The sequence below is a fragment of the Salvia miltiorrhiza genome, chromosome 3 (assembly GCF_028751815.1).
Source record: "Salvia miltiorrhiza cultivar Shanhuang (shh) chromosome 3, IMPLAD_Smil_shh, whole genome shotgun sequence".
NCBI lineage: Eukaryota > Viridiplantae > Streptophyta > Magnoliopsida > Lamiales > Lamiaceae > Salvia > Salvia miltiorrhiza.
Window position 1 is genome coordinate 212,061 of NC_080389.1, and position 13,821 is coordinate 225,881.

General features: G+C 48.9%; 1 protein-coding gene across 1 annotated transcript in view; it reads left to right on the top strand.

Moving 5' to 3' along the window:
• The window catches only part of LOC131016908 (uncharacterized), a 1,184,262-nt gene that overhangs the window by 170,229 nt on the left and 1,000,212 nt on the right, over positions 1-13,821 (top strand). The window lies entirely within an intron of this gene.

A 13,821-nucleotide genomic window follows, 5' to 3' on the forward strand; every position in this document is an offset into this window, starting at 1 on the left:
CAACAAACCAAACAGACACAATCCAAAATCGCCAGAGAACCTCCATAAAAAATGCAATGTACTCAAAAACAGGCAAGAAAACAAGAAGAGGGGACCATTCGCCCACGACAAGCAAAAAGGGCATCACCACCAAGCATGCAACGAAGTAAAAGCTCATCAAAGAAACCGCATGCAGCACAATCAACAACACAACCAAAACAGAACCAAAAGACCCCCTCCCCCACATAGAAAAACTTGCACTGTCCTCAGGGCAAAAAGAGGAGAAAGTTAAGGAACGTCGCTGAATAGGAGTGCAGCCAATGCGGAGACAGCGATAGAGAGGGCGGCCACCAAAACCTGCAAACAAGCAACCACAAAAACCCACAAAAGAAAACAGCAGAAAACAAAAACGAACCGAAAATAAAAAGTATGTACAAAGGTGGGTAAAAGGGAAGCTCAGTAGGGGCCCGGGGGGGCCCTGGTGGCGGAACTGATCTTGGTTCTGTAGAGAGAACGACGCCCACTGCCTCTCGAGGTCGGCCATATAGCTGTTGTTGTCGGCGAGGCCCTGGTTGTATTGGGCAAATCTAGCGTCATATGCCGCCACCTGTTCACGCAAGTGCGTGACCTCGTCGCCCATGGTGTTGACACGGCCATAGACATCACCCAACTGTTGCTGCATGGGCGTCACTTGGCCTCCCAGATGGTCGAGATGACCATAGATGTCGTCAATCCGATCATAAAGGCCTCCCACGGTATCCTGCACAGTATCAAAGCGAGAATATACCTCTTGGCGAAATTGGCCGAACGACTCATCGAAGTGAGCCTGAAACTGCTGGAAGCCAGTGGAGGTGCCAGCCTGAGGATCATAGGTGAATGATGGTGGTGGTGCAAGCTCCTCCTCCTCATCCTCCTCGTTGTCCTCCTCATCCTCATGTACGACATGGCGCGCTGAGGAAGACGTGCCCACGCCCCGGTTAAGGCGTTTGGCTTGTGGGATGATGGTGAAATCAGAGGCGATAAAAGACTTCAGCTCGGAGCGATCAATCCGCCGTGACTCAGAGGGGCGCAGGTGGGAGGGAACGGTAGTCGCTGTGAATAGGCCGAAATGGAGGGCTAGGGCGGTGGAGATAGGGCTCAAAGAGGGCTTGAAACCCCCATACCGGGCCATGCTGTCAAGCTGGTTCCAGATTATAGTTGTGGCATCAATCTTCTTCTTCCTCTTGGCGCACCATAGCATATAGGCTTCGGACGTATTCACCTTGTTGGCCTGTTCCTTGCCCACAACACAAAAGGACAGGAACTTGTGTAGCACGCCGATGTCGGCATCAAAGAGTTGATTGCTCGGGGCACCCTGGCCGGTCCAGGTGGGCAGCCCTGTCAGTTCCTGCCAAGCACCCGCAGGCGTCCAAGTTTTTGGGATTCCCTTCAAGCGCTTCGGGTGAAACCCAAAGACTTCACTCATGATCCGGTAGGTGACGACGCATGGCGTATTGAGCATGCGGCAATGTAGCTCGGACTTATCGGCGGTCATGTTGAGTGTGCAAAGGAACTCCAAGTGCAATGGGAGCAAGCCCGGCGGTGTGGTCTGTGAAAACTTGTAAAGTCCCAAACTCTTCAAATGTGTCTCTACGTCTTGGTCAAGCTCCACTCGCCGGAGCAATGGCCAATCGAGACAACGAGGCTGGGTGACATGCTTCCCTTTAAGAGCCTTCCATCGAGTGCCCTCCCAGTCTTCAAAGATAGCAAAAGGTGCATTATAGACATGCCGGATGTCCTTCGGTGGCGGGGGAGGGCGTGGGATAGGCGAGGGCGGCTGGCGGCTTGAAGAAGCCGGCTGGCGGTTAGGAGAGGCCTGAGGGCTAGGCGGGGCCTCGTCCTCGTCCTCTGGTTCCTCGACAATGAGGTTGCGGCGGCACTTGTAGGTGGTGAGCGGCGCCATTGGAGGAGCTGAACGGCGGCGTGGAGCTGAACGGCGGCGGTGTGCAGACGGCGGAGGCGGTGCAGACGGCGGCGGCCGTGGAGGCGGCGGCGGCTGTGAGGCACGGCGGCGGCTGTGTAGGCGGCGGCGGTCGTGGACGGAAGACGCAGGGCTGGAGAGCGGTGGAATGCGGTGGTGCCGGTCTGGAGCTGCCTCGGCGACTGCGGCTGTGGAGGAGGCGGCGGTAGGCTGGTGGGTGGCCGGTGGTGATAGGCGTGGGTAGTGTTTGGGGGGTGGTGGGAGAGAGGTTGGTGGTGAAAGTGGGTGGGAGTGGTGGTGTTGATGGTGGTTGACGGCGGTGGTGGCTGAGTAGTGGTGGTGGTAGTCGGCAGTGGTGGTTGGTGGTGGTGGTGGCTGGCTGCTGCGGTGGGAGAGGGAGATATGAGAGAGAGGGAGGCGAGTGGGTAAAGGGAGGGAAGGGTAGGGTTTAGGTATTTAAAAAGGGAGGGGTCGGGCCGGGCTGGGGTGGGTTGGGCCGGTCTGGGTTGGGGGCACGACGGCGGCCGCTGTGGCACGGCGCCGCCGTGACCCCCTTTCGGGGTTTGGATCGAAAGTTAAAATTTTTGGTGGTTTGGAAGAGACGGCGCCCGCCGTGATGCGGCGGCGCTGTGGACGGCGGCCGCCGTGAGACGGCGCCGCCGCCCCCCCCTTTCGGCCTTTGGTGAGAAGATTCAATCAATTGTTGGTGTGCAAGCAGCGGCGCCCGCCGTGAGGCGGCGGCACCGTGGACGGCGGCCGCCGTGAGACGGCGCCGCCGCCCCCCCCTTTCGGCCTTTTGTTTGATTATGGGGCGTTTGTAACAATAAGAGGCACGGCGCCCGCCGTGAGACGGCGGCGCCGTGCAGTGCAGCTTCCAGATCCTCCCTTTTCCTGATTATGCTGACCTCCCTTGAGCCCGGTGAACGTCCGGTATACCAAAATCCTGCACCATCACAAGTTAAACTAGTAAAACACCAAAAAGAAACCCAAGGAAACCAACAAACAACACAGACACAACTCCACACAAACGAAAAGGAAAAGAGAAGAGAAAGAAAAAAAAAACGTGGGTTGCCTCCCACGAAGCGCTCTAGTTAAGGTCGAGAGCTCGACGGTAGACGGCATGTCAAAACATTGGATCGTGGAGTGCTTGAGACTCCACTACAGCGGCCACTACTTCATGCTCCAAGTAAGGCTTCACCCTATGCCCGTTGACTGTAAATTGCTCATCGGTGCCCTCCTTGGTCAACACCAGGACTCCATGATTGAGCACTTCTTTGATGATGAATGGGCCAATCCAACGGGACTTGAGCTTTCCGGGGAAAAGTTTCAACCGTGAGTTGAACAACAGTACTTTTATGCCCGGGTGGAAGTCCTTTTGCACGACCCGACGATCATGCAGTTTTTTCACTTTGTCTTTGTAGATGCGCGCATTCTCATATGCTTCATTGCGCAACTCATCGAGCTCTTCCATTTGCAATGCTCTGTGCTTCCCCGCGGTTGTAAGGTCGCAATTTGTAGCCTTGATTGCCCAATAAGCTCGGTGCTCAACCTCCACCGGTAAGTGGCATGCCTTTCCGTAGACAAGGCGGTAGGGGCTCATTCCCAGGACTCCCTTGAAGGCGGTACGGTACGCCCACAAGGCATCATTAAGCTTAAGAGACCAATCCTTACGGGAGGGTTGGACCGTCTTTTCCAGTATGCCCTTGATTTGCCGATTGCTCGTTTCGGCTTGCCCCGAGGTCTGAGGATGGTAGGGTGTGGCGACCTTGTGAGTGATTCCGTTTTTCCTCATAAGCTTCTGAAAAAGCTTGTTGCAAAAGTGTTTGCCTCCATCACTGATTATGGCCTTGGGAAAACCAAACCTACACAATATGTTCTCCTGCACGAACTTCAAGACGACATTAGCATCACATGTCCTTGTGGGGATGGCTTCAACCCACTTGGACACATAATCTACGGCAAGTAAGATATATTCAAATCCGTAAGACATAGGAAATGGGCCCATGAAATCTATGCCCCACACATCAAAAATCTCCACAACAAGGATACTCGTGAGGGGCATTTCATTCCTACGACCAATGTTCCCAGTTCTTTGACACCGATCACAAGCAAGGTAAAAAGAATGAGCATCTTTGAAAAGAGTTGGCCAAAACAAACCGGATTGGAGGACCTTATGAGCCGTTTTTTGTCCACCAAAATGCCCCCCACAATGGGCTTCATGGCAAAGCTTCAACACTTGTTGGTGCTCCACATCCGGGATGCATCTTCGAATCACCTCGTCCTTTCCCAACTTGAACAAGTAGGGGTCTTCCCAATAGTATTGCCTGCAAAGAGATAGAAAGCGCTTCCTCTCTTGGGAAGTGAGGTTAGGTCGGAGTTCTCCACAAGCAAGATAATTGACAATATCTGCAAACCACGGGACCGAAGTCAAAGCGTATGCATGCTCAAATGGGAAAGACTCATGAATAGCGGCATCGTGTGACTCTACCTCATTTTGTTCAAGTCTAGACAAGTGATCGGCCACAGAGTTTTCACTTCCTTTCCTATCCTTAATCTCAACATCAAATTCTTGTAACAATAAAATCCAGCGGATAAGACGGGGCTTGGCTTGGGACTTAGTCAACAAATATCTAAGAGCGGCATGATCACTATGTACAATCACTTTAGACCCGATAATATAAGCACGAAACTTATCTAGAGCAAAAACCACAGCAAGCAACTCTTTTTCAGTGGTGGTGTAATTCACTTGTGCACTATTGAGAGTCAAACTAGCATAGTAAATCACACGCAACATCTTATCAACACGTTGACCAAGAACCGCACCCACGGCGGAATTAGAAGCATCACACATGATTTCAAAAGGCATTGCCCAATCGGGTGCAACCACGACTGGAGCCGTGCTCAACTTAGACTTTAGCAACTCAAACGCATGCATGCAAGCATCATTGAATTCAAAAGGCACATCTTGGGCAAGTAAACGGCATAAAGGTTGACTAATCTTAGAAAAATCCTTAATGAAACGCCGGTAAAACCCGGCATGACCTAGGAAACTTCTAATCCCTTTCACATCAATAGGTGGAGGTAATTTTTGAATGACCTCTACCTTAGCTTTATCGACCTCTATACCGTTTTTAGATACGACGTGGCCAAGAACAATGCCACTAGTCACCATGAAGTGACTCTTCTCCCAACTTAAAGTCAACCCACTAAGTATGCATCTTTTCAACACCAAATCAATTTTAGCCAAGCAATCATTAAAAGAGCAACCAAACACGGAAAAATCATCCATAAAAATCTCAACGAAATCACCTATCATTTCCACGAAGATCGACATCATGCACCGTTGGAAAGTTCCTGGTGCATTGCACAGGCCGAACGGCATCCTCTTCCACGCAAAGGTACCGAATGGAGTAGTGAATGCTGTCTTGTCTTGGTCCTCTGGTGCAATGGCTATTTGGTAATACCCTGAAAGTCCATCAAGAAAACAATAAAAATTATGACCAGCTAAATGATCAAGCATTTGATCAATAAAGGGAAGGGGAAAGTGGTCCTTTTTGGTAGCGGCATTCAATTTCCTGTAATCGATGCACATACGCCATCCCGTCACGGGGCGGGTTGGCACCAACTCTTGATCATCATTAAGGACGACAGTGATCCCTCCTTTCTTCGGCACCACATGCACCGGACTAACCCACTCACTATCGGCGATTGGGTAGATGATCCCTTCCGCTAATAGTTTGAGGATTTCCTTGCGAACCACATCCATGAGGACCGGATTCAATCTCCGTTGGCCATCTCTCTTGGGCCTCGCCCCTTCCTCAAGGTGGATCTTGTGCATGCACGTGGCGGGGCTTATGCCTTTAATATCGGCAAGACCCCATCCGAAAGTTGCCTTGTTGTTTCGTAAAACCTCCATCAATGCCAATTCTTGCTCTTGCGTGAGCTCGGCAGATATGATCACGGGCTTTTCCGCCTTTCCTTCCAAGTATACATACTTGAGGTTCTTGGGGAGCTCCTTGAGCTCCAAGGTTGACTTCATCTTTGTGGCATATTCCATCACCACGGTCTCTTCCATGGGGAGCTTAGCTCTGCGGGCCTGCTCTCTTTCTTCTTCTTCGCGGGCAAACTCCTCCATGTCCGCGGACCCTGCAAAAGCCTCAACAATTTCTTGCTCCTGCACAAAGAACATCTCGGCCAAGCCATCAATAGCATCAATGTAAGAACATTCATTAGTGAGTGAGGAAGATGGCATAGCACGATTATGATGCACAGAGAAAGACACTGACTCTCCTAACACAGTCATTTTAATTGTGCCATTTTTAACATCTATCAGAGTGTTAGTAGTCGCCATGAATGGTCTTCCTAGCAAAAGGGTATGTTCTTTGCCATTTTCATGTACCTCTCCTATCTCCAAGACAACAAAGTCAACAGGTATAATCAACCCGCCCACTCTAACCAGGATATCTTCAACTACCCCATGAGGATACCTCACCGACCTATCGGCTAATTGCAAGCACATACGAGTGGGCTTCAAATTTCCTAACTCTAATTGCTTGAAAATAGAGTAAGGCATTAAATTTATTCCAGCCCCCAAGTCTAGCATCCCCGAAGCCTCCTTACCGTTTCCCAAGGCAATATTAATGACAAAGCTACCTGGATCTCGTTGCTTGGTCGGTAAGGGCTGTTGCATTATGGAGTTTGCAACTTCAGACACCAAAATCTTCTCGTTGTCCTCGAACCTCCTCTTCTTGGAGGCCAGCTCTTTAAAGAATTTCAAGTAAGCTGGGACATTTCTGATCACGTCGAGCAACGGCAAGTTCACGTTCACCTTTGCCAGCATGTTATAGAAATCGGTGAACTGCTGGTCCAGCTTTTCATTCTTCAACCGGCTTGGATAGGGAACCGGTGGCTTATATGGCTTGGCAGCCTTGTGGAGCTTCACTTCGGGTTCCTTTTCTTTCTCCTTCTCCTCCGTCAATTGCGGTGGCTCCTTCTCCCGCTCCTCCATGCGGGCTTCCTTGAGTGGTTCTTCCATAGGGGCTTCTACTTTGTTGTTCACAACCTTCCCACTGCGTAAGACAGTCACTGCTTGAGCTTGGTGAGGCTGCAATCCTTGACCATGTAACTTCCCCGGTTGTTGCTGCTGTTGCATCTGGTTCAAGGCTCCAGAAAGCTGACCCACGGTCGTCTCGAGACGCTTAATTGTGGCCGACTGCGACTCCATGCCCTGTTTAGTCATCTCCATGAAAGATTGCATAGTGTCTTCTAGAGATGGCTTCTGCGGTGGGGCTTGCTTCTGCAACTGCTGGGGAGCATTCTGGTATTGTTGCTGCTGCTGAAAATTCCCTTGCTGCATCGGGAACTGTTGATACTGCTGATACTGCGGGGGTTGCTGCTGCTGCTGATAAGCTTGAGGGTAGTTCTGCTGCTGAGCAAAGGGGAACTGTTGTTGAGGTGGGTAGAACTGCTGCTGGTTTTGATACCCAAACTGCTGTGGAGGTCGGCGGAATTGATTGCCTTGGTTGGGTCCTGATCCTTGGCCTGGGGCCTGATTCCTCCATCCAGAGTTCTGCTGAGTTCTCCACCCCGAGTTGGAATTCTGCTGCCCTTGGTTATATATGGGTCTCTGTTCAAATTGAGGCCTCCCTGGGTATCCTTGGGCAGCATAGACCTCTGCCTCTCCTTCAGGTGTGAACTCCCCCATTCGGTGGCACTCGTTGGTTCCGTGGCTATAATCGCCACATATGCCACATCCTTCCGCCGGCGATGTTTGAGCTGGCGGTGCTTGAACGGGTTGAGGCTCCACCTGGTTCATTCTTAGATTCTGAACTTGCCTCATCAAGTCTGCTACTTGCTTCTGCAGTTCATTGTTTGGGGCTACAGCATGGGCTTCGACTCTCCTTCCTCTTACTGATTTCTGTTGAGAACTGGCGGCCAGTGTATCAAAAATCTCCTTGAGCTCATCAGCTGTCTTTCGGGCAATGTTGCCCCCAGCGATACTGTCCACCATGAATTGTGCCGTCTGAATCAACCCGTCATAGAAAAACTGCATCAACATGACGGGTGCTAACTGGTGCTGTGGGCACTGGCGGAGGAGCTCTTGGAATCTCTCCCAAGCCTCGTGGAGAGGCTCGTCAGCTCCTTGTAGGAAGTTCATGATCTGGCTCCTAATCTCCTGTGTCTTGTGGTTGGGGTAGTACTTAAGCATGAACTTCTCGCACGCCTCTCCCCATGTAGTGATGGAGTTCGGCGGCAAGGACAATAACCATGTTCTAGCCCGGTCCTTGAGTGCATACGGTAAGCACTTGAGCCTCAACTGATCCTCGGTGAGCTCCAACAATGGAAAGGTCTGCACTTGAGTGCAGAAGTCACGGATGAACTGTAGGGCGTCCTCACTCGGCATCCCATGAAAGAGCGGCAGCAGGTTCGAATCATTTGGCTTCAAATTATAATTCCGGACCGCCGTGGGCAACACTATCGCTGAAGTGCTAGTGTTCCCAATGACCGGCCTGGAGAAATCCCCCATGTATTGGACGTTCTGCTCTGCCATGGTCTTTTGGTCAGGATTAGGCAGAGCTTCTTCTTCTCCTTCCGAGTGCAACGGAGGTGTATCCTCAACGGCTCCCAGAATGGTGTTGGAAGCGATTCTCTCTTCACAGTTTTCCTCTCGAAACTGTGATTCCACAAGACTTCTCGAACTGGACTCGGACCCCTCCTCCAGGCTTAAAAGGACCTCACGAAGTCGGTGAATGTTGTCGTAGTAGGGTGCAAGCTTTCTCTTCAAGCTTCTGCGTCCCTGCATACACAACACGAACAAACAAATCAAACGCACCGGAGGGAGAGAATAACCAAGTCAAAAGAAAGAAGAAAAATAAACACGAAAACAAATGCAACACAATCAAATGCCTAAAGCCTTCCCCGGCAACGGCGCCAAAATTTGACTCATCCAAAAACACCTAGCGGATGGACTCGAATTTATACGAGGTCGTCCTAGGGTGGTAAGGTGACTCAAGTCGTCTCTCAAGGAAGACTTAGCAGGGCTTCAATTGTGCTACTCACAAGTACAGAAATAAAACCTAAACACTCTAATCGGGTAATTGGGTCTGACACTATCTCGCGCTCTAATCTCCACAACATGGACAGAAAAAAACACTAAACATTAACTAATGCAGGGGACATGAACAACTAAGAACACAAGTATTAAACATGAAGACTATCAACTTAGGGTTTCAATCGAGCACTCCAACCAAACGATCACCAACTTATGAACCAACAGTGATTAATAATTACCTAGGCATAAAACTAATTAAACATCAATTCAAACTCGAGAAAACTTCAAAGACTATTAAAGAGATTATTAAAACATTCACCAATAAGATAAATCCGAAAGCAACATTAACAATCCAACGATTCACACAATTCATTAAGATCAACGTCAACAATCTCAAACATCACATTCATCATCATCACATTCATCAAGCATAAACTAAGGAATTCAAATAAACCAAAGGATTCGAATTACTAAGAAAAATAAATGAGTTCTTACACAACGTAGCAATCCAATGGAAAATAATCCGATGAAAGGGTAGTTGGAATCACAAGCGATCCGATGAATCCCAAAAGCGAAAGTAAAAGTTTAGAAACTCTAAAACAATGGAAAAAAGTGGAAAATCGCCCTAGAGGCTGTTCTGATCGAAGGTGTAGAGAAAAACCCTAAAAATGGGTTTTTATACGAAAATCCGTAACTGCCGGATTCGCACAAGGACGGCGGCGCCGTGGACGGCGGCCGCCGTGGGACGGCGCCGCCGTGAGGGGGCTTCGCAGATTCATGCCAAAAGATGCACGGCCCGCGCCTTGAGGCCGCGGCCGCCGTATCCACGGCGGCCGCCGTGAGGTTGCCTTCGAAAATTTGCTCCAACAAGGCTGAAAATGCTTGACAACGCTCGAATCCTGCACATGACGAAGTATACCCAAAAAGATCATCGAGCACGTGAAATATAAGGTAAAAAGTCATGAAACACGCTCGAATGCAAAGCAGAACACACGCAGAAACTGCCCAAAAACGAGGTGAACAGTAATGAATATGCATACAGTACGATAGTAGTCTCTCTCTCTCTTAAGTACCGGGCTAAGTGTATACACTCTTACTTTGCTGTACTAGTTCTTCTATGAGTTCGATTGAAAACTACAAGTGGAACACACTAGTATGACTCATCAGAGGGTCTTTGATTGGTTGTAATGAGGTATACGGAGCAAAGGTGGGATAAATATGGTTCAGTGGCTAATTCAGTATCACCTATACCCAGCATATATATTCAGTAAAAACACAACCAACTTCTATTCCCCTGTTTTAATAGGGACCACTTTTCTTTGATTTTTGGCATCATTTATCATTCATTTTTTTTTTGTGCCCAGATTTTCTTTCTTTTCTCCAATTCCTTGTTCACCATTTCACGCTCCATAACAATTCTTTCTTTTAGATATAGCAACAGAAAAGCTCAAGAAAGAATAAGTTCGGCTCAAATTGGCACAACAAGGGATTTTATCATTTTTATCAACAAAGAAAAATTATGGGGCCCTAATCAGAGAAATGTGCCCTGATCACACAAGTCATTACTAGCAATAGAAGTCCTCAAACAAAATCTAGATTCCCTAGCACAGCAAAGTCTCACCAGAAATATGCGATTTTTCATAAATTTGGCCCTGATCTCACTGGTGGGGTACTATCTGTAAGCTCACAACTACTATCATGCATACCATACTCAACTATCAAATCAAACCATAACCGAAATCAACATGCATATTCTTATCACCATCAAATAGTGCAAGTGAGACTCGACTCAAACAAGACTCTAAAGACACTAAAACATGAAAATCAAAAGACAAAATAAAACCTAATCTAAGAGTTCAGGGTAAGAGAACTTAATCATTTTGGTCGGAGGACCTATCCTCCGCATCCAGCCGGTCCATGATTGCCTTAAAGCCAGCGTCCATTGCTTCCCTCAGGGTTGTTATCTCCGCGCTCAGCATCAACAGCTCGTCCTTTACCTCCTTCATCTCGGCCAACAACATAACACTCTCGCTACTAACAAGGCGAGGTGCATCCTGCTCTTGTGGTCTCCTCGATTCTGGCCTGATCGCTGCTCCTTCAGGGTATACCAAACGGTACCTTCCGCTTTCGTCGGCCTCAACCACCCTCCAGCGCACAAACCTGCCGAGGTCGAGAAAGCGATTCTCGGCCAGAGCGGTGTCATCCGGGTTCTCCACGTCGAACTTGATGAGCTTCTCTGCTAGGATGGTCACTAGAGGGCATAGGGAGAGAAACTTGTTAGTATGGGTGACCCCATACTGGAACTGCAGTGCCACGGTGAACCCGAAGTTCACCCTTTACTTCTCCGTCATGCACCACAACAGGAACACTTCCTGTTGAGTGACCAGGTTAGAACCCTCCAACCGACCATAAATGTTGTAGGCCAGCCACCTGTAGCAGATCTGCAGGGCAGGGTCCCAAATCTCGTTCGACTTGCTGATGTTTTTGACATATTTGGTCCCGGTAGACAACAATGACCAGTAGTGGTCAATCTGACTTCTCCACTCCGGTGGGGCTATGGTTTCTGCTTGCCTGTACTCCTCTTCATAAACATCCCTGGCTTCAATCACCCCTAGGTGGATGTTCAGATCATTGATCGAGATCGGAAACATCCTACTTTGCAACTGGAACCGCAAAGTACCCGGGGTCTCAATCGTGTAATTTCCCTTGGGCTTAAACTCAACAGTGCCCATGAATTTCTCCTTCGTCTGACTGGCTAAGACCGGCTCCTCGGTAGCTTTGATAGAGGTTTCCTTAGAGGCGGTTCGTCTGGTGGTCCCTTTTGTCGAAGGTCGGGGCTTGGTAGCCTTCTTCTTTGCCGGAGGTTGAGTGCTTCCAGAACCAGTTTCACCCTTAGTCTTTGCCATTGCGGGTTTTTGGAATTGAGAGAGTGTTTGAAAAGTTAGGGTTTTGGGTAGGAATTCAGGGGACCAGGTGGTTTTTCTTCTTTTTAAAGTGGTAATAGCGGTTACTGAAATTGAAGGCAGCGGGAGGTAGTGAAGATCGTGTGTAGCGGTTATGGAGGTTTAGGGTTTTGGGAGAAGTGTTTAAGGGAAGTGGGGATGACGGTTATGGCAGATTTTAAAATTAAGGAAAGAAAAATCTCTCCAAGATTTGAATTTCAAATTTTCCTTCGGAAACCCAAACGTTCCCGTCCCATCATGTCAGAATGCTGCCTCCGCCTCTCTGACGTCACCCCTTCCCAGTCAGACCTCTCCTGCTCCGCGAACTTCCCAATCTTCCACCTACACACTTTGCAACGCAAAGTGGGTTTGAATTCTCCACTGGGCCTCCGCCCTTTCTTACTCTTCCGGCCTAACTTACCTGCAGGTTAGTCCATCCAAACAAAACAAAACAACTTAAAAAGAAAAGAAAAGAAAATTCGGTAAAGATCATACCGAAGCACAGCACTGGGTTGCCTCCCAGTAAGCGCTCTTGTTTCCCGTCTTGAGCTCGACTTCTCCTTCATTTTTATTCGTACACCGGGTCGAGAAGGTGGCATTCCTCCTTCTCCTTTTCCACTTCAGCAAGCTCATGGTAGGGCTTCAGTCGATGCCCATTCACCACGAACGTATCAACTCCATTGTGATCGTACACTTCTATACTCCCATTTGAGAAAATCTCTTTAATCACGAATGGTCCTGACCATTTCGAACGAAGTTTCCCAGCCATCATCTTGAATCGTGAATTAAAAAGTAAGACCTTTTGTCCCACCAAGAATTCCTTCTTTCTGATCTTGGCATCGTGGATCCTCCTGGTTCGCTCTTTATAGAGCACCGCATTGTCGTAAGCCTCCAACCGAAGCTCTTCCAGCTCACTCAGCTGTAACTTTCTTGCTTCTCCAGCTAGCGTCATACTGAAGTTAATTTGCTTGATTGCCCAGTACGCCTTATGTTCGATTTCCACCGGCAGATGACATCTTTTCCCATAAAGCAATCGGAATGGGGACATTCCAATGGGTGTTTTGAAAGCAGTTCGGTATGCCCATAGCGCGTCTCCCAAATGGTTGTTCCAGTCCTTGCGGTTAGGGTGTACCACCTTTTCCAGAATGCTCTTTATCTCTCTATTGGAAATCTCAGCCTGGCCATTTGCTTGGGGGTGATATGATGTGGTGACTTTGTGTGTCACACCCACCTTCTTGGTTAGTGCTCTGATAGTGGCATTACAGAAATAAGAACCTTGATCACTGATTAGGATTTTGGGTATACCATGCCTCTCGAACACTTGCTCCTTCAGAAAATTGGCCACGGTATGTGCATCATTGCTTGCAGTTGCTCTGGCTTCGACCCATTTTGACACGTAGTCAACTGCTACCAGAATGTATTCGTAGTTCTTTGACTTCGGAAAAGGTCCCATAAAGTCAATTCCCCACACATCGAAAATCTCCACTGGCATGATTGGAACTTGCGGCATTTCATCCTTTTTGGTAATGCCTCCAGTTATCTGGCACTTCGGGCAGCTCTGTACCCATTTCTTTGCATCCGCGAATATGGTAGGCCAGTAGAATCCACTCTCTAGAATTCTGTGGGCCGTGCGCTTTCCTCCTAAATGCCCACTGTTTGTTGTTCCATGACACATGTCTAGAATGCGTGCATGCTCATCCTCGGGTATGCACCTCCGTATGACCTGATCTGCTCCAATCCTCCAAAGATATGGGTCCTCCCAGTAATAGAATCGTGCTTGCACAAGTAACTTCCTCTGCTCGAACCTTGTCAATCCTGAGGGTAGTTCCTTAGTGATCAGATAGTTGGCTATATCCGCATACCATGGCTCCTGATTGGTTAGGGCATGC